Raw genomic sequence first — 23,025 nt, 5'->3', positions numbered from 1 at the left:
GCAAGTCCATCTTAATCTCTCATCTATATGTTCCCACCAGATAGAGGTTTATTAGACTGATCATATGTACTACAAATCCATCCATCCATCCATCTATCCCCTGATTTTCCTCAAAATGTTTTGTAAATGGAGCACCTTCATTATGATAATTAATAATAAAAAAATAAGACTTTATCACAAAAATAAGAAAATGCAGTCAGTCCTGCAGTGCAGTCTTCCATTTTAAAATAATTTCTAGTGTTCATGCACTCATATACATAAGAAATTCAGCTACCTAGGGATATAGGTAACAGTGGGCTTTCTCATACTTAGATGTGTGCTTGATTAGCTTTCCTTGCACAAGAGGTAGAGGTGAGAATGCAAAAATAAGAGGCTGATGGCTGTTTCATGTTTTCCACAGGAATGCAATAGAAAACTTTCATACAGGTTACCATACTTTGGCCTGGGCTATGCTGCAAAAAGTATATCTCACAGCCATTTTCCTAGTGTGTGTGTGTCATCTAGACTCTTCTCTTCAGTGTGATGACTTCAGGGAAGCTTTCCTGCTGTTGTGTACCATGAGGGAGAACAAATGGACAGTGTGGAAAATGTATGATTCCAGAGTCACAATCACAAAATCATTATGGAGAGTAAAAGAATTAAAGAAAAAAAAAAAGAAAAGAAAAAGTGCTTTCTCAACAGGAAAGTGGTCTAGTGTTCAAACGTGTTCATCTCAGTTTACATTCTGTAGAACTGACTTGGTTAAACTGATTTATTATTTTGTTTCAGTTCTCCCTCTGTTACATATGTCTTTCACATCCCCCTCATACCAATGATGTTTTAAATTATAGCACCATCAAATGATAATTTCATCAAGTGATGTTTTGTCACACATGATTTGTAAAAATAGCATTTAGACAAACTACAAAATATTTTTTCTCTGATAGCTTCGGCCAGCCTTATGTTATGCAAAAGAACTCTTGCACCTACATCATTTATATTTGAACTCTGAAATTAGCAACCTCTAGGGGAAAAAATAACCTCACAATTATTGAATTCTGTTTTGAAAACCAGGATAAACAAACTATGATTTAATGAGTTCCTTTTAAATTAAATGGAGACAAACCTACTGGCATTTTAATGATTTACTTTTACCATGTTTTTAGGATTCTTTGTGAAGAATCATTTTATAATACATTTTGTAACATTTGTCACTGCAGGTAGTCACTCACAGTATCACTTTCTGTAATGTAAATTCTGGAAAGACAATATTATTTAATGATAACCAACCACTGTTTAAGAAATGTCTTGATTGTGTTCTTAAGAATGCATTACTTGTGAAAGAGAGCAAGGAAGTCAAATTATTCCTAATATTTTGTAAGTAATTTGCTGTCCCCTACCAATTTAAAAATAATAGTTTCTAATTACATTAATTCAACTTTACTCCTGTTCTTTGTGAGTCATCTCCTGCCCAGCTCTTATAAATCTTCTGACATACTTTTTGTTAAATATGGGCATCATTTCTATTATATGAAGCGCAGCAGGCCAAAATGTTTACAAATTATTTTGAATATAGGAATATTATACAAATCCAAGGAAGCTTAGGTCATTTCTCTCATTTTCTTATTGATCCTGAATTATTTCTGTACTGCTAGAAAACAAAGTGAACAGTATGGTCCAGCATATTATTGGTACAGTGTTAAATTGCATCTGCTTTATAAACAACCAGGAAAAAAAAAACTCCTCATAAAGGCCACAAATTATATGCAACTCAAACATGAACCAAACAAGTTGCAACATATATGTTTAAATATTAGTCACTTAAAACAGGGATAATGATCTTCTTAATGAGATCAGCCACATCATATATTATGTCAATGATTTCTGCCAACATATATAGCAGTTAAAATATCACAGCATCCCTAGATGACAAGAATTTTTTAAGTATATATCAACAATCAAATACCATTAATTTATTGACTTCTTGGGAGTTATTTTGCTTTTAACTCTCAGAATGCACAGTGCAGCTCTCCAGTAGGAGTCAGAAAATGAGAAATTAAAATCTCTTCTTACTGCTCTCTTGTAAATGGCTTTTAAGTAGTCATTAATGGCTTTCAGCCCTGCTTGTGGCTTTTTATCCCTTTCCCTTTACCCGCTAAAATGCTTTCAGTTTAGTAAAACACATGTTATCTAACAGCAATGCACATTTATTCAAACTGCAGTTTATTTAGCTACTCTATTTCTCTCAGGGTTAATCTGCTGACTTTGCTAAGCCGAAGGGCTTCCATGTTATTTGCTGACTTGCTGTGACATTATTAGAACAAAGGTCTGTGAGGAAATGTTTTTCATAGCCTTTGTCTTCCTTTCTCTTTATTTCAGCAGTGTTTGGCTTATTATCTACTATGTTGGCAGTTGCTTTCACAGGTGAAAGCCTCCAATTATCTACTGATTACAGATCACAATTTGCCTGCTTCAGACCTGCATAGTAACTGAGTGATATAAAAAGCAACTTATTCTGTTATATTGACATGGACTGCTGAGGCTGCCCTCCATTGCTTTCAATGAATTATAACAGTTCTAGTCGCTTCTGCTCTTTATTCAACACTAAATTTTCACTTTTATTATTAAATCACCTTCAGATTGATAAGAGTAGTAATATTTTGTTAAACCATTCAGCCTTATGGTAAAAGTGTTTTTGTTTATGTAAAAGTCAACATTTTAAATATTTATGGCATGCATCTTGATTGCTATTTGATTCAAATCTTACAAAGTGAGCTGTTGTAGTATTTCATCATTATCTTGAATTTGCCAACTCTCATGGTAGATATGTATATGTAGGTATAAACACACACACACACACATACACACTAAAAATGAAAAACAAAAACAATTGAAGAAACAAGTGACACAAATATGCATGCTCTCAAACATGTCAGACAATGCAATTAAAAAAATTGTGCCTCCCACACCCTTGTTAAATTTATATTCTAACTACAAGATTGCATAATACCAGGGAAAGGGCATATTCCTCAACCCTGATAATGAAGCAATCTCACACATGTCAACCATCTGTTTTGTCGACCAAATATTGTTGACTAAACAGACTTCATCAATACTTAACACTTGAATTTTTTATTTATTCCCATATATTCCAATGCATTTTGATGTGATACCTGTCAGTAGGTTTCAATTCATAATGAAAGATTTAGAAAATCTGATTCGGCAATTCAGGTTCATTGAGTCCTAGCAAGGGGTTGACAGGACATGCTTCCCTATCAGGAACCATGATTGCCCTTTGAAGGAAGTTTCACTGAGTCAGGTTTGAGAAATCACTTATGATGGATCAGGGCCAGAAGTTGGGTTGCTTGATAATACATGTGCATGCACATGTGTGTGTGTTGTGTCTATCAATACACACACACACACACACACACACACAAAATGCTATTATTCAAAAGCTTGGTAACATCTATTATTTTATCAGCATTTAAGAAACTTTTGCTATTTCCACAGTTCCTGAATTTCAGCTGGTTCCCCTCTGCTTTTCTGAAAATTCTGATTGTATTGATAAAGGTGCATTTTGAAACAGAAATGCACATAAATGTTTGCAAAATAAATGTACAATCAAAGCAATGGAATCCATCTATATATTTTATATACACACAAAGAAGCACACGTGGGTGGTGTAAGTTGAATGGTTGAGCTCTTTTTTGCTGAATCACTTATCGAGTATCAAAAACTAATGTATTGACCATTAAATAATATTTTATTTTATTTATTTATTTTCAGTTTGATTACCGGGGAAGTCCACTGGGCCAAGAAGTGCCCATTTTCAGTGGAGGCCCGGGGAGAAAAGCTCCATAAGCAATACAATACAATAAAGGTTACAAAATACAATAAAGGTTACATAAAGTTAGAGGTAAAATACAAGAGTAAAATTCATACATTCAGGAAAATGCAAATGCGTAATATACATCATAAGACAGTGCAATACAGATTTTTTTTCTCTCAATGGCAATGGGAACAAAACTTGCATTCCCTTCAAGATCGATGGTGCTACCCTTTCATATGATTAGATAGCTTATGATTTTCTGTTAAGGGATCACTCATAAGTCAGGTGACTATATCCAAGGTGACTTTTAAGAAGAAAATATCCCCCCCACATACATATATATAGTTACACTTCATAATCTCGAAATTCAGTAACCCGAGACCATAAAACCTAACACCAGAATGCCAAAAGCGCATAAGAGTGAATTTGAATATCTCAAATCCACGCTTATGCATTTCCGGTGCATCCCGTGTAGTGTTATGGTGCATGAAATTGCAGGTGAGTGAGTGTTTCTGTGTGGGTAAGGGTAGAGAGGTGTAAGTGTGACTGTGAGTGTTGGATTTGTTGGTGTTTGTGTATGTGTGATGCGTATCTGTGTGCGTGCGAGTGGAGGATGGCGTGGTGTAAGGTTTTTTTTTTTTTTTTATGTTATGTGCGATCTTGGAGTTGGTATATATAAGTAGGGTAGGTGTGGGGGGCACAGTAGTGTAGTGTAGGGTTGTGTGATGTGGGTGGAATGTTGTGTGTGTTATGTGGTGTATGGTGTATGTATGTTCGTAATTGTGTGATTCGGGATTGTGGGTTTCGGTTTTGTGAATGGTTCTTCCTTATTTGGGATTTCAGTAATTCGAGATTATGAAGTGAAACCATATATATATATATATATATATATATATATATATATATATATATATATATATATATATATATATGTATATATATATAGCCACTTTGTTGTCTTCTCTAGCAGTTCGCACAAAGAACCTTGACCTGTTTTCTTTACCTTAAATAAAAATGCTATTTGACAGTCTCACATTTCAAACACAGTTTATTCCTTTAGTTTCACAAAATTAAGACAAGTGTTAGTTTTCTGGCCCTAACCTAGAAATTTTACAACTCAAAACAAAGCAATTTAAAGTAAAATATCACTAAAATAAAGCAGGTAGTTAAAAACAAGGAAAATATGTCCATAATCACCTACTATTCTCACCACAGTGATTTGAGTGGAACTACTGTCTAGGAAGTCCCATATGCATGCCTCTTCAGGACCCGAGGTTGGCCTCCTTGGCATATGTGTGATATGAGCAACCAGACTATACAGATGCTACCAGAAGTTGCTCAGCAAGTCGTTTGAGATCAGTCAGTGGTGCCCAAGGATGGGTGAGCTGGCTATTCCACTCACTCTCATCTTCTTCTTCCTTGCCTGTTCCAGCACCAGAGCCACTATTTGAACCTGAGTTATCTAGGTCTTTTTCAGAACTTTAACCTTCAACCTGATGGGGGGGGATTTCTTGGTGTTTTTAAAGTTATGCCTTATGGTCAGAAATCAAGCATGTGTGTTTCATTCTTTGAGTCCAGTGGATTTAACTATTTCTTAATTGTGTGAGGAGCTGAGAAATAGCATTTTATTTAAGAAAAGGAAAACAAGTCTAGCCTTTATTGCAACAGCTACTAGAGAAGACTGCTCAGAGTGTGTTTTTGATGCTTGATTATAGTTTTCAGTTGGGTGATAGCATCACAGGTTCCATACACAATCAGCACCATTCTAGAATGGCTTGCAGCAGGTTGCACCCAGATGATGTCTCACTGTATTTTCTAATAGATCCCGAGTGTTGCCCACATGGCAGGGTTCAGTTGTAGTATGCAATAATGTTGTGCACCCCTACATGGCTGTGCAATGGTGGGTATACCCATATCATATATTGTGTACATATCTGTCAGCAAAACCACAGAAAGAGCATCACTGGTGCTCACCAGCTACAGAGGACCCCCTCTCTCCTCCCCACCAAAGATGCTCAGTGCTCACACTGTACAGTCTCAGGTTAATAGGTGTCTTCCTCCAACTATAATTCCAGTTACTCTGTTAGCTTGCTGTTTCTGGTTGTCTCTTTGGAACATACATTTGTCATGGCAAAGTTTAACATTTTTATTTATTTCTCCCTTGTTGACCAGGTTAGTCCCACTAGGTTAGAGGTCTCTTTTCAGAGTAGACCCAAGGTGGTATTTATACTACTTGGGGAAATTGGGAAAGGACATCATCTACCACCAACTCAAGTAGATGGCACCTCAGGTTTAACATCTCAGTCAAAGGACGACATGCTCAGTCAAAAGACGACATGCTCAGGAGTACAACATCTGCCTAATGCTACACTGGAGGGTCAGAATTCCAATCGCCTGATGTGGGAATAGAGCTCACAGACTTCTGGTCTTTCAGAAACAAAGGCTAGTGTGCTAACCATTGCACCAGTGGCACTGCCCTATATGCTACATGTTAATAACATGCTTACAACACTATTGTAATATGTCACTGCACTTCTCAACAGCAGTTAAGTGATGGAGCACTGTTTGGTACACTTGGATCCATGAACGCTAGTCTGGGCACTCTCTCCACAACAAGTGCCAGCCATGCATCCTGAGTGCCTGTTACATGTCAAAATTTTCTGCAGGTTTGAAACTGCCTTATCTATGCCATCTCTCTCATCCTCTGGACATGGGGACAACTCTGAGCACATGAGACAGAGCTACAGATTGTATACTACTGGAACCGGTAGGGTGATAGTTACAGACCGAGAATAAATCTACTTATACCATACTACAATTGAAGGGACAGCTGTGGTATGCCATATTGTAACTGTAGAACATATGTTGGAATACATACAGCAGGCATGCTTGTCACACATTGCATGTGCTAGATATGGATAGCATTAGGAAGTTAGGCCTCCTACCAGTAGTAGGTGACCTCTTCAGAAATACTGTTGATGTGGCTGTTCCATAATACAGTTGGGGGAAGTACACATTTGTAGGCATAGCAATGTTGTACCCACTGACGTAGGCTATCATATTGATTACACAGTCTATGTCCTCAGCATAAATAGTGACAGACATGTACAAAGACAGGTTGTCCAGATATTGTGGGATATGCATGTGCAGACACTCTTCTTTATATTGCTAGTCCTATGTGATGTGAATTCCTGTTCAAGGGCACACATCCTTAGGAAGGTAGACAAAACAGCTTATCACACATTTGTACAATACTGTGTATTTCCTCATAGCTGTCTATATGTCCAGAAAGTGCTGTTATTCCACCTAATGATGTTTAGATATCCAGTATAGTTTTCCATATCTGCATGGATTAGCATGTAAAATGGTGTTACATTTCTGAAACAATGCAGTTTTATACTTTTATAAGAGACACATAGGCAAATGAGGATAGGTTGCTTGAATGTCTGTATGCCACTTTATTTTAGTAGTGCATATCTGCAACTTGCAATGCAGCTTATTGCATGATAGTTTGTAACCATGAATCCTTGCTGGTGACCTGTACAAGTATGAGCATTGCTGTACTTTGCAGTTACATGTTATGCTTCCTACATTTTGGAAATGACATTCCAAGTCTGAGTCACAGGCTACTACTTTATTCCGCAGAAAGTGATATACATGAAGAAAATTATGGATACTGTGGCAGCTCCTGATACAGCCCAACAGAAAGCAAGTGAACAGTGCATGAAGCAGAATGGGATTCTGCTCTGTCTTTGTGGCCAGTACAGAGTGTGCTGAGGTGGCCCCTGAGATGTTGTGGATGTCAGGTATGATTTATCTGAGGTGTTGACCTTAGTAATGGGGAAAACAAGGGCAGTAGACAATGCAGGCATCAATAGCAGTGCTGCATTCCTGATACTCTCCATGCATGTGAAGCAGGGGTTAGGCAACATGACTCTGAATGGTACTGCAAATAGATAACCTTGTTGTTTTTCCTGCTTTATATGTAAGGCTGCTCTTGCTACAGGCAGACATTTTTCAAGGTCATCTTAGGAAATATATGTGAGTGCCTGTCTGGAGCTTCAATATCAGGTAAAGGAAGTGGTGGTGGGTTTAAAAGAATATGCCAAACACAGATAAAAGTGTTTTTTGCAGGGCCCTGCCATGGGGTGGAGTTATGCTTTAGCATCTCTGTGTATAACAAAGTTACTCTGTGTAAATATTTTAACTTGTACATAAGGGACACGTACCTGTCTGTCATACAGCTACTAGCAAGTATATATGTGTGGGTGTATATGACTTATACTTGCTGATCTGGCACTTTACCCTGTACTTGCCACAGTTGTCTTCAAGTGACATCAAAATGTGCACCTTTCCTCTTGTGTCATGCCCCATACACTGTCTTGTTCAGACCTCCCAGTCACCATGTTTGTCATGTTTGTCCTGTGTTGGTATCTGTCCATCTCATGTATCCCCCCCTCTAGTGTGTGCACTTCCATAGTTTTTTGTCTGTGATATTCTGTGTGTGCCTTTCTTCTCTGCACACTATTCTACCCACCTTTTACCCTTCACAATCTACCCATGTCTCTATATAAATCAGAAATGGAGCCTTATGCTCACCCAGAATGTTGCCCTGTCTTCCCCCATCCTGTACATTCACATATGTTGTTTTTTTAATGTGAACTTCTGGTTGCTGCCTTCTTCTTTTCTTGCTTTCCTATAAATCACTTTCAACCCATTTTGTGTACCTGACAGGTGTCCATGCATGTGGAGGTCATAGCACTGCAACTGGAAATACTATATGGTTATACAGCTTTATGCAGCATGTGCTGAGGGGTGTGCTGCTATGTGCAGTACAGCCACTACAGGTACTGCTTTATTTTGAAGATGTATCAGTCACTGACTTCACATTTTCAGATTGCATGAGATCCATGCAATTTGGTGTGCAGCTGTTCTAAGGATTATGTTTTCCACTTCAATATATGCTTTGCACTGCCCAGATGTGTCTTTTGGCATGATTGCTGCACAAATCATTTATGCATCCTGAAGCACAGATAGCGGAAGAGAAATGCTGCTGGTCTCTCTTGAGATATTTTGTTTACTCCTTACATTGTTATGCAGTGCATCCAAGGTGCACAAGCCTTACACATGGGTGCAGCACATGTCTATGAATCTCAGACATACAGGTAAGTTAAAAAAACACACACTTATGGTTTAATCAAACAATCAGTAAGACATGCAATATAAAAAAGCTTCTTCTTAATTTTCTAAAATTATCTAGGCCATGAATACAAGTGTAGATCAAATAAATTATAGAACATTCATCAAATCTTCCATATCTAGCTATGAACTCAAGCTGCTCTGACTTGTTAAAAGTAGTAATAAAATATTCTTTACTTACATTAGAAAACTGCAAGAGGAAATTGTTACTGTAACATGTTATCAGTAAATGATCAAGAGATTAAACAGTCATGAAACATATAAATATGTTGCAGAAAATATTTGTGTTATCATTTTAAGCCAGTGGCGTAGTTATTATACGGAGATGGGTGCAGCTACTCTAGTTGTAGTTTGTTGAGGGGGGTATCCTCATTACTGAAATTCAGTTTATAAATGTTGAACGGCATTTGCTGAAGCACTTCAGCATTCTGTATGTGGTCTAGTGTAGTACTGGTATTCAGAAATGAATGCCAATAATGCATTTCTAGTCAGGGCTAAATTGCTCAGCACTTTCTGTGTTGTATTTAGCTATATTAGTCCACTTATTGCATTTATAACCCAGCCACTGGGAATGCACAAGCCAGTGCATTTCTTTGTGCCGGTCCCAAGCCCAGATAAATGGGGAGGGTTGCGTCAGGAAGAGCATCCGGCATAAAATTTTGTCAAATCATACATGCAGACAACAGTACAGAAATACATACTGGATCGGTCAAGGCTCAGGTTAACAACTACTGTCACCAGTACTGTTGGCCAACAGGGTGCTGGTGGAAATTGGGCTACTGTTGGCCGAAAGAGGAGAAGAGGGGGAAGGCATGCCTGAAAGCAGGTAAAGGCTAGGACTGTGATAGTGAGGGTCAGAACTTTGAATGTTGGCAGTATGACTGGTATAGGGAGAGAGCTGGCTGATATGATGGACTGAAGGAAGGTTGGTATATATTGTGTGTGCATGAGACCAGATGGAAGGGGAGCAAGGCTAGGCGTATCGGAGGCTGTTTCAAATTGTTTTATCATGGTGTAGATTGTAGGGGAAATGGCCTAGGCATTATCCTGAAGGAACAGTATGCTAAGAGTGTTTTGGAGGTGAAAAAAGTGTCGGATAGAGTGATGTTTATGAAGCTGGAAATTGATGGTGTAATGATGAATGTTGTTAGTGCATATGCTCCACAAGTTGGGTGTGCGATGGATGAGAAAGAAAAATTTTGGAGTGAGTTGGATGAAGTGGTGATGACTGTACCCAAGGGTGAGAGACTGGTGATTGAAGCAGAGTTCAATGGGCATGTTGGTGAAGGGAACAGAGGGGATGAGGAAGTGATGGGTAGGTATGGTGTTAAGCAAAGGAATACAGAAGGTCAGATGGTAGTGGATTTTGCGAAAAGGATGGACATGGCTGTGATGAATACATATTTTAACAAGAGGTAGGAGCATAGGGTGACATACAAGAGTGGAGGAAGATGCACACAGGTGGACTATATCTTATGTAGAAGGGCCAGTCTGAAGGAGATTGGAGACTGTAAAGTCGTGGCAGGGGAACGTGTAGTTAGGCAGCATAGGATGGTGGTTTGTAGGATGGCATTGGTGATCAAGAAGAGGAGGATGAGTGTGAGGGCAGCACCAAGGATCAAATGGTGGAATTTGAAAAAGGGTAATTGTGGGATGATGTTCAGGGAAGAGTTAAGACAGGCACTGGGTGGCAGTGAAGAGTTACCGAATAGCTGGGTAACTACAGAAGAGCTAGTAAGAGAGATGGCTAGAAAGGTGCTTGGTGTGACATCTGGAAAGTGGAAGGAGGACAAGGAGACCTGGTGGTGGAATGAAGAAGTACAGGAGAGTATACAGAGAAAGAGGTTGGCGAAGAAGAAGTGGGATTGTCAAAGAGATGAAGAAAGTAGACCAGAGTATAAGGAGATGAGGTGCATGGCAAAGAGAGAGGTGGCAAAGGCTAAGGATAAGGCGTATGAAGAGTTGTATAAAAGGTTGGACACTAAGGAGGGAGAAAAGGACCTGTACCGATTGGCTAGACAGAGGGACCGAGCTAGTAAATATGTACAGCAGGTAAGGGTGATAAAGGATAATGAGGGAAACATACCCACAGGAGAGTGTGTTGAGGAGATGGAAAGAGTACTTTGAGGGGTTGATGAATGAAGAGAATGAGAGGGAGAGAAGGTTGGATGATGTAGGATAGTGAATCATGAAGTGCAGTGGATTAGCAAGGAGGAAGTAAGGATAGCTATGAAGAGGATGAAGAATGGAAAGGCTATAGGTCCAGATGACATACCTGTGGAAGCATGGAGGTGTTTAGGTGAAATGGCAGTGGAGTCTTTAACTAGATTGTTTAATGAAATCTTGGAAAGAGAGGATGCCTGAGGAATGGAGAAAGTGTCTTGGTACCAATTTTTAAGAATAAGGGTGATGTGCAGAGCTGTAGTAACTACAGAGGGATTAAACTGATCAGTCACAGCATGAAGTTATGGGAAAGAGTAGTGGAAGCTAGGTTAAGAAGGGAGGTGATGATTAGTGATCAGCAGTATGGTTTCATGCCAGGAAAGAGCACTACAGATGTGATGTTTGCTCTGAGAGTGTTGATGGAGAAATACAGAGAAGGTCAGAAGAAGTTGCATTGTGTCTTTGTGGATTTAGAGAAAGCATATGACAGGGTGCCTAGAGAGGAGTTGTGGTATTGTATGAGGAAGTCGGGAGTGTCAGAGAAGTATGTAAGAGTGGTACAGGATATGTACGAGGGTAGTGTGACAGCGATTAGGTCTGCGGTGGGAGTGACAGATGTGTTTAAGGTGGAGGTGGGATTACATCAAGGATCACCTCTGAGTCCTTTCTTATTTGCAATGGTGATGGACAGGTTGATATATGAGATCAGACAGGAGTCCCCGTGGACTATGATGTTTGCAGATGACATTGTGATCTGTAGTGAGAGTATGGAACAGGAGGAGAAGACCCTGGAGAGGTGGAGATATGCTCTATTGAGAAGAGGAATGAAGGTCAGCAGGACTACGACAGAATATATGTGTGTGAATGAGAGGGAGGATAGAGGAATGGTGAGGATGCAGGGAGTAGAGGTGGTGAAGGTGGATGAGTTTAAGTACTTGGGATCAACAGTTCAGAATAATGGTGAGTGTAGAAGAGAGGTGAAGAAGAGAGTACAGGCAGGATAGAGTGGGTGGAGAAGAGTGTCAGGAGTGATTTATGACAGACGATTACCAGTAGGAGTGAAAGGGAAGGTCTACAAGAGGGTAGTGAGACCAGCTATGTTATATGGGTTGGAGAAAGTAGCATTGACAAAAAGGCAGGAGTCCGAGCTTGATGTGGCAGAGTTGAAGATGTTAAGATTTGCACTGGGTGTGATGAGCATGGACAGGATTAGGAATAAGTATATTAGAGGGTCAGCCCAGGTTGGAAGGTTTGGAGACAAAGCCAGAGAGGCAAGATTACGTTGGTTCGGACATGTGCTGAGGAGGGATGCAGAGTATATTGGGAAAAAGATGTTAAGGATGAAGCTGCCAGGTAACAGGAAAAGAGGGAGGCCTAAGATAAGGTTTATGGATGTGGTGAGAGAGGACATGCAGGTGGTTGGTGTGACAGAGTAAGATGCAGTGGACAGGAAGAAATGGAAACAGTTGATCTGCTGTAGTGACCCCTAACAGGAGCAGCCAAAAGAAGAAGTCCACTTATTGCATTTATAGTAAGTGGTTTGCTACAGCTTTAAAAAGACTTATTTTAGTCTTCAAGTATACAAATACTAGCAGAACTTTTGCTTAAAATCATTTGGTCCTCAACTTTGAGTTGGGGGGGTGACAGATTAGAGAATGCACAGGGCACCAGAAGAGCTATTTACAGCTCTGCTTTAAGCAAAGAAATATATCAGAGTACTATAGAGACAAGGAAAGCATATTTTGTATAACTACTGACATGACAATTGCTGTCAGAAGTAAAATTAAAGACTTAGGTTATTTCAGAAAAGGTAACATACTCAGTGCTTACTACACAGAATCACAGAGCACCTGACTAAACCCCTGTTGTTCATGTTAAATAATATGTTGGCATGTGGACATGTCCAGCATCTATGGAGACAGTCCATAATGGCACCAGTTCCCACAGAGTTGATGACATCAGACTCAAACTTGTTTTAGATTACCCATCCTGACCAACATTCTATGTAAAATCATGGAGAGAGCCATAATGCAGCTTATTCAAAAATGACACAACATTAAGGGCATACTTCTCTTATATATGAAACAGTGTGGCTTTGTCAAGGGAAGATCTTGTCTTTTGAATCTGTAGCATTCTTAGAAGGGATAACAACAGCATTTAAAGAAGGCCTGAGAGGGCATGGTGACTTAGATAAGCCATTTGACACTGTCCGATATAAAAGAATAATTGATGTAAAGAACATCACATGCCAAGTTATATGTAATTCAAAGGACTGCTTAAAAGACAGGAGATAAGAAGCAAAGATACAATGTTACCTGTGTATCCCAGCAGGTGTTAGCAATGGGGTCCTGTCTCTGTACTCCTTACTTATTTTTGGACTATTCTTCTCATAAATAAAGTTGGGGAATAAGCTATGGATTACAAAATATATAATTGCAAAACTGTTACATCAGGATGGTACAAACATTGACTATTTAATGAAAACCATAACAAATTTTGAAAATAAATTATCTTAGAGTGATGTTGAAATTTCAGTCCAACAGAAGACAGTAAGAAGGAGTGAAAAAAATCACGTCTGTAAGCTGTTGGATGCAGTTTTCATCCTAAGGTGTGAAATACTACCTATTACTATGAATCTTAAATGAATGTAGTCCAGTCTTCAATATATCAATATTTATCTAAAATGCATCTTCTCAAAAATCATAAAGGACATAACAGAATCATGAAGCAGTTATAACAAAGTTAGGTGTAAAACATAATTCTAGATAACTTGAGTATTCATTACACTGTTTGCAAAATAAAGTAAACTTAAAGTCATGGACCTCCAAAACCTTGACTAAACAAGCATGTTTTCAATTGAGATCTGAGTCATATTCATATGTTCACCCATTTAGCCACTTGGGCAGGGAGGTACAAGGTTTAGAGGCTGTCAAAAAAAAAGATGTAGAAGCCAGAGGAATATAGTGAAACCCTTAGGACATCAAGTAATCTATCTGAAGAGGAATGAAGAACTCTAGTAGGGGAATAGGATTGTAAATGCTCTTTAAGGTAAGCAGAAGCCAAGTCATACAAATTGTTATAAATCAGAATCAAAACCATGAATGTAATATGAAATCTAACTGGTGGTAAATATAAAGATGAAAGAATAGGCAAAATGTGAGATGATCATGGAGTTCCATTTAATAATCTAGCAGCAAAATTCTGTACCATGTGAAACTGACATATTTCAGCAGCAGTGAGACCCAGGAAGAAATGATTAAACTGGTCTAGTCATAATGAAGTTCTGCCCTGGATCAAGAGAAATCAGTCTGAATGTACCTCTCTAAAAATTTAAAATATCCCTAGAAGCATAAAATACTTTCCAAATGCACCTTCTCAAAATAGAGTCCTCTGGAAACTCATCAGTTTATCATTTACATCAATGCAGAATGGATTGCAAAAATTGACTTTTGCATGCTACTTAAAACTTTTTTAACTCATAAATAAAATACATTGCTTATAAAATTGTTGACTTTATTAGAGAAATGCACAGTTCTCAGGGAGACCAATAGGCTGTTTAAGGGTACCTGCCACAAAGAAATACCCTTCCTCCCCCACCCCCATCACACACTTCCATTCATGTTGCCCTTTTGTGTGCTTCTTTGCCTGTTCTTTCTCCTTTTTTCTGTGTCATTCTGTGTTCCTCCTATACATAATATAAAACTAGCTGGCACTTTGCTGTGTAGCCCTTGTACAGTAGTACCACACGAACAGATACATGGTGTGTTGAAGGCCACCTGAGTACTAAGGACACTGAATCATGTGGCATCTCATAGCATAGTACTCTGACTTACACAGTAACTGCCATTTTTGTGATTGCATGTCTTCAATATGCAGCGTGGTCCTTCATATGTCTACGCTATGCTGGCACTTATACATACCTAATCCTCATCAGGTCACACTGTACAATTCTGACTAGGCTATTTTTGGACAGTAGCAGTGTCATTATTCTTCTTGAATTATCCCCAAAGTCACAGCTGCTACAGAGGCAGAATACAGTTTCCATGTATTCGTTTTTACACTTCTTGTGTGCAAGTTAAATAGCTACGGTCTGTAATTAACTATTTCACTTATATTTTTGTTTTATTGTTAATATTAAGAGTCTGTGCATCAACATACAAAAAAGCATTCAGTTAGTAATCCAGATTAAGAAAGAAGCAGCTCAAATGTGAAATATCTGAAATACCTAATTCATTTTTATTATACATTCGGTAAGCTAATATGAAAACATGAAAATAGTCCAATTTCAAAGACAGTTTTTAAAGTCTCACAATATTTGATCCTTACTGTGATATTTTCTGATCACTGGGTGATCATTTTTATTGTTTGTGTTTCTGTAAAAATATAACAGTACAATAGTGCATAAGAATTATAATGATGCGCTTGGTTTCCTTTTTTAGAATATTTTGTTTTTCATAATTTTTGTAGTTCCGAATTACAACAACACTGACCTTCACCACTTTGAATTTTATTGCTTCAGTTATTTTTTATGCCTTTTATTACCATTGATAAAACCTTTACTGTGGGATATTTCATAGCATTTGCATTTTTATTTTAGACAAACTGTTTATTTATATTTGGTATTAACTCATGTTTTTATATCCTACACAACTTACATTGCTATGACAAAATATACAGGGAGATAAGTAAAAGACTAATTACCTGTACCGGTGTTTTTTATTTTTGCCTGCTTTCACAGAATGTGGCTAAAGTGTTGAAGCATGCCTCTCAAATACAAGTTTTTACACAATGCAACAACCCTGGTGTCAAGTCCTAGCAAACCTGCCACAACACTTAGATGGATGGATAGATAGACAGGTCGATTGATAGATAGATGGATAACAGATTGATGGACAGATAGATAGATAGATAGATAGATAGATAGATAGATAGATAGATAGATAGATAGATTGTGCTAACATGTAAACATCATACAGATTTCACTCAAAGCCTATAGATTGTTCATGAATTCCACAGATAATCTATCTACAAACTTAAATGGAAAAGAAACATTTTATGAGCATACTATGGCACTCAGGTCGCACCATGAAAACTTCCCCTGACTGCCAATCTTTCCTCAACCCCCCAAAAAATCTAAACATTTTCAAAGAAAGATTGAATAAAGAAATAAGTAAATAAATAAATACACTTCTTCCATGTGTTAGCAACAAATGTAACTGAACCTTTAGAAAGTTGCTAGCACACACTTACAGAAATAGGAATGCAGGATTGGCATTCATTTATGAAGCTACAATATTCTTCTGACTTAAATTTAAAACTTCTAGGAATAAATCGGTAAAGAAGGTGTCACCATTCTGTTTAAAATAAACTTTTTTTTATCTAACTGTTGCATGAAAATCTGACATTTATTCTTAGGGTCTTATGAAAGATATCTTGTTTATCATTGACCTAGGGAGCCATTATATCCTCCTTGGCATCAAAGTTCTGTGAAAACATTAAATATAACGCATCATCAGGTCTCCGCAGAAATATTTAAAACTGGCAAAACAAGATTACATTTTATAGAATCAACATTTCTATCTCCCCAGCTTCAAGAATATGACTGTGTAGCTCCAAGAATATATATTTTTTCTTATGATATGGGTTTTCATCTCCATTATGTTTAGCTTAAATAGATCAGATTTCTGCTAAGTTCGAGTAAAAGGTTGGAAGCTTTTATTATCCGAATGCACAAACTGACAATTCTTGTTTTAGGTTCATCTCATCTCTTTAATATTTCCTGCTGTGTTATTTCCAAAGCAGAACAAGTTGGAACCTTATGAAATATTCTTTTCTAATCCACTCTTTAGTAATAATAGTCTGCCAAGAAGAATCAGAATTGAACACAATAGGCCTCAAAGATTATACTATTACATTCTTGAATAGCTTTACACATTCTATACCTGCTTGCCTGCACATTATCCATCAGTCTCCCCTTTTGTATCTTATATCCCCCATGAACTTTATCCAGAGACTAAAAGAAAATCAGTGTCAGATTCCGCCAGCAAAAGTGTCTTTGGAGTGTTAGCATTCTGTGCTGGTTCTTTTTAAAAGATGTACTGATTGTTAAATTCAGCTTAACTTCCAACTTCCACTAATGTTTCCTTACCTAGAGTTAATATATGATATAGAAGTCAGATTTGCATGGAGTCTCTACTGCTTACTGTCCAGGAAAATACAGAAGACTAGGGTCAATGAAAGAAAAATTATGCGGTTGCATGAGACTTTCTTCTTTGTTGTAGCAAACTTGTGTAGCACATAGAGCAACTATCTTGCATGCAGAGGAAATGAGTTTTATTTTAGTAGCTCTGTGCCTTTAATGAATACTCTACCTGTTGACTGAAAGCAGAAGTTTATGTTAAGTTTAGTCAGGTCTCCAGCTTTCAGTGCTTTGCCAGCCCCCCCCCACACACACACACACACACACACACATAAAAAGGAGAAACTTTCCTAAAGTGAAACATTGCTATAGTAAAGAGGAATATACCCTTTTCACCATAAGTTGCCAGATACCTCCACATTTATTTTTGCGTAATTCCTATAGCACACCATTCAGTACTGTATTTGATGCTGCAGCTGATTCAGCAGGAGCAGGCTAAATCATTTAGAGGATAAAGATCTAGTCTTCTGTTTGCAACGTGAACTCCCATAATGTTGGCTGCATCGATGACTGCTTCTTGTCAATGTGTGAGAGTAGGATTTCAGCATTTGAGAGACTTATTTATTCTAAAAGCTTGTAACTTTTGCATATACTACAACAAAGGCTTATTAGCAGTTTCATCTTAGCAAGACTTAATACATTGATTTGAATGCATCTTTGTTTCTAAAGCTCACATGCTGAAGGAAGTGTAAATTGTATTAGATATTTTGAATGGTCACTTGCAACAGTGCAAATCTTCTTGATTAAATCATATACCATAAGATTTAACTGACTGTAATTTATCGGATTTTAAGCTGATTTTGTAGCTGGTCTTGCTGTAGATTATTGTTCTTATTTTTACATGTTTTTCCTGTTGGAATGAAAAGGCTCTTCTCACTCACTAATAAACCATAAACACACCCCCAGATTCAGCAAGCCCTGCACAGCGTGCATGATTAGTGTAAGTGGTAATGTTGGCAACATGGCGGCAGGGCGATACATGTAAGTGCTCGTTTGACGTGCACGAGTGCTTTTGCACTAGTCCTGCATGTTCCCAGCCCCTGTATGCAAATTACCCCATTTGCAGGCAAAAACCATGCAGATGAGGTAAATCTGCTATCCAGGAAACTGGAATTAGGCCATGTAGTATTAGCATAATCTGCAGAAATGTACTCTGTTAGTAACCGAGTACATTTCTGCAAAATCCAAAATGGAGACATGACAGCTCCAAATAAAGGCTGCATATCATTGAGGAAGCATGCCACTGGCCAAGTATAAGGCCATTGGCATTGCAAACAATACAAAAAATGAAAAAAAATCAACTTTTATGTTTTTTTTTTGCCGATCTCAGTTGTTTAAGCATAGGGCAGTGGCGCGCAAATGGGATTGGGGGGAAAATAACAAAATAAACCTAAAATAAGCATTCTAACTAAAATGGGTATTCTGCCATGCAAGTCAATGGCAGGCAGAAGACAACCAGGCAAGTGAGTAGTGGTTGCTAAGGGGGGAGGCTCAGTGTGAGACATGTAACTATGCATTAGCAGGCAATCCTATGCAAATGAGGGGAAGGATAGTGAATCTCAGTTTTCCCCAGCATGTGAGTCAGGTCCCAACAGTGTAAGAGTATGAATAGCCTGGTGCAAGCCTAGGAGGTAGGTGACATCATGGGGGTGTGTGTCAGGCATACTGTAAGCGGATTGGAGCCCTGTGGCTTGGGTTTGCTCCTCACTTAGCACAACTAAGCTAGGGGTTGTGTCTAAACCTGCCTAGCACTCTTTACAAAGCATAAGCGGGTGTGCGTGCCGCGCACCGGGTTTTACAGGAAGAAAAAATAAGTTAAACCAGGAAATAGCAGCTGTGTGCACATTTGTACACTCAGTTTGCACAGTGCGTCGTCCCCCCCCCCCCCCCCCGGCTTTAAACAGGAAGGCAATGGGAAGGGAAAACAGCAGTAGGAAGGTAATCAAGGAGAACTAGCTTAGCTGACAGGAGAAATGTATCAGAATCAGCCAATTACACAGGCAGCACACCAGCCCATCCCACAACAGTACTATAAACTAAGTAAACACCTTCCCCACTGTTTTTTTTCCACACTCTACACCACCGGTGTATACACGCTGGGAAATTTTAACAAACAAACCTACAAAATGAGAATGACTGCAGCAGGCAACATAGAACAAAATGTGCAAGTGGCTCAGGGTGGTGAGGATGTGAATGCTGCCAAACAACCAACAATGAGGAGACAGAGAAGAGTGTACAGACCCAGGGTAACCTACCAGGGCACACTTGGGCTGAGATGGTGGGCGCGCCGAGACATGACAGAGAGCCCTACACAGTTGAATGGTTGCCACACACATCTCACACATGACACAAAACAAGAGGGGGGAACCCATTCCAGTGGATACCAGAGGCCAGTGGTGTAGGCCTAGGTAGCACGCAGCCAGAGTCCGCCCAACTCTTCTGGGGGATATCATGGGCATCAGCATCCAATCCATTCCACCAGTTATCCACCAGCCAGATTCTTCACATGCCAGTGCGCATGTGAGTCGCGCATATATTTCCCCTCAACACCCAGGTGCATTAGGTGAGCACAATGTGTGTCTCTTCTGCCAAATGGTAATGGGGTGGGGTAGCGTGCATGTGGCATCTATAGACCCCATGAGATGGCATCAAAGCACCACCTGATGAACAGGGGGGGCCTCCAATCAAACCCAGGGGGGCATTCCCTCCATCAGCCATTAGAATGAATGTGTGTGCTGGCTGGGTGCTAATTATAACTGTGCGTGGCTGCATATGCTGCTGGAGAAAGCTATACCAGAGAGCAGATGCATGTACAGCCACACAGTCACTAGTGGGGATGCTGGGACCATGCCACTCGGGGGATGGCACATACACACTGGAGCCATGGAGCAGACACACAAACACAAATGCAACATATGTGAGGCACACACAGCCATAATGAGGCACATGGATATGTGTTTGGGACATATAATATACAGTTCCGTGAGGACACAGGTCAGTGCAGTTGTTCACATGTTGGCAAGCATTTTGGCCCAAATCTCATACATGTGTGCTATGTTGTTACATATGATCCTGGCATGAGGGCATGGCCACAGCCCCCAACAGTGCCAGGCAGGCACAGACCAGAGACCTGGAGGAGGAACAAACTGAGCCTGCCCCAGTAGGCAGAAGGAGGCATGCCCAGTATGTCCTGGCATTGGCAAAGAGGCAATGCATAGCACATGCACTGACACAGTAGGGACTCAGGGAATGACACCTCTCTCTGACTCACACATACAGTAAAAGGGATGCCAAACATGACACTACCTGTGTTCAACCATGGGAGTGTACTATGTGTATCCGACATAGGCAGCCCTCCAGCACCATCCGCAAGTCTGGCACACCCTCAAGGTAAGTCAATCAACCTACCAATTGCCAAATGGAGTAGAATGTGTTGTTATCTATAGCTATGGTATGGATGTGAGCATGCAAGGGAATTGGGTAGCTGAATGCTATGGCAGCAAGACAGTAGACACCCATAGTGGCACCCTGACATCTGTAATACATACTGGAGTCACCATAGTAGCCAGTACTACACAGGGTGACAAAACCCACTGCAGGAAATGTGCTGAGTGACATGTGTGTCCATATGACCCACACATGCCAGTCAGAATGGTTCACATACCCAATAACAGTCGCAGCCAGCAGGACAGGTGTAGACAAACCCAAACAGAGCCTGTGACATGGCCCCAGAATGATGGCTATAACCTCCCCCCCAGGCCTACACAGACAGACCACAGCAGGGCAGGCAGTGGGATGTTAGTTCCGAAGGGTAGGAAGTCAGACAATAATATGTCGGGCAACCAAAGCCATGATCTGTAGTACACTGGTATGCCTTTAGTCAGTATGATAGTTAGCAATACAGAATGAAATGGAGTACATGACATACCAGTACAGTCATAGCAAATGTGTACAAGTGTCACGTGTGCCCCCCCATCCTACATAGTAATGTAATAACAGTCAGGTGTGCCCCCCCCACTTCTGTGTAGAAATGTAGAAACAGTCAGGTGTGCCATCCTCTGCTATGCAGAAATGTAGTAACAGTCAAAGCCAAATGATCAATGGATACCCTGCAGAGACAGCATGCTACCTGTCAGTGTACAACACAAAGGTCAGCACTGCAGCACAAACTACCTGGACACAATCCATACATTCAGTACAGATGACCATACTGGGCATGCTCACACACTTAGAGAAATGAAGGCAATGTCAGTCAATAACATACTCAAAGGTCATACTGGGCAGAAGGCAATGTCAGTCAATAACATACTGAAAGGTCATACTGGGCATGCTCACATGAAAGCCATGACTGCAAACACCAGTGGACCAGACATATCTGCCAGTTGTAGTTGTTAGTGCAGACACTCATCAGTATGCACCACTCATACTTTGCACACACAGTGGATAGGAATACAGACAGATATGTCAGGACAACACACTATAATAAGTCAAAGGTAGATGTTCATAGATGTGTGGAAAAGGGTGACTGTGACCTGGCCTGTCCCATCCAGCACATAGCCAAAGGGCCCCAAACACATGATGTGCAAATGTCACTCACTGCAGATACTATCCACCAGTGTATGTCAGCATTACAGACTATATGGTGCACGTGCCAGCTGTTCAACATGACTGTACAAGAAAGTAGTCATCTAGCAGCTGTATACACGTACCTGTGACATATGACCCTGTGTGTGCCTGCATGTGGCATGTCAACCCATAGATGAATGGGTTATGGCCCATGCACACATCAGCCTCACCATAGCCCTACTATGACAAGCCTGCTGAGATCATCAAATGTGAAATACACCTTTGGGAGAGTTGTAGCCTAGTAATCTCCGTGGTGCATGCCATAACTGCGTACTGCTGTGGAGTGATAAACTAGTAAGGTAGGAGTTCTAACCCCAGACTTGGCAACTGTGAGTGTGTGTTTCTGTTTGTGTCTGCCTGTCTCTGACTATGTAGAGAACAATGCTTTTTGGGTACTCACACTCCTTACAATTCATATACTCAACTTTGGTAAGGCTGCTGATGTCACCCACCTAGAAATACACCTCTGGGAAGGTTATAGCTCAGTAAGCTCTAGTGTGTCCTGTAACTGCATACTGCTGTAGTGTGATAAAGTAGTTGGGTAGGAGTTCTAACCCCAAACTTGGCAACTGTGTGTGTGTGTGTGTGTGTGTGTGTGTGTGTGTGTGTGTGTGTCTGTCTGTCTGTCTCTGACTGTGTAGAGAGCAATGCTTTTTAGGGTACTCACATGCCTTACAATTCATATACTCAACTTTGGCAAGGTTGCTGATGTCACCCACCTAGAAATACACCTCTGGGAAGGTTGTAGACCAGTAATCTCTGTAGCATGTCCTGTAACTGTGTACTGCTGTAGTGTGATGTAGAGCTGTGGTAGGGCTCCAGCCCCAACCATGGCAGTTCTGGATGTTGTGTGCATGTTTCAATGTCCGTGTAATGCATTACAGGCTAGTCACACAAAGTACATTTCAATTGGCTTACTTTGCCAATCCTGCTGATGTCATTCATTGTGAAATACAACTTTGGGGAAGGAGTTCCCTAGTAATCCCTGTGGTGCATCCTATAACAACTCCGTGCTGTAGTATGATAT

This window comes from Protopterus annectens, chromosome 8.part0 (assembly GCF_019279795.1).
Source record: "Protopterus annectens isolate FY-2018-M chromosome 8.part0, PAN1.0, whole genome shotgun sequence".
NCBI classification, from domain to species: Eukaryota; Metazoa; Chordata; order Ceratodontiformes; family Protopteridae; genus Protopterus; species Protopterus annectens.
The sequence above is the reverse complement of the archived record's forward strand: the minus strand, read 5'-3'. Positions refer to the sequence as shown.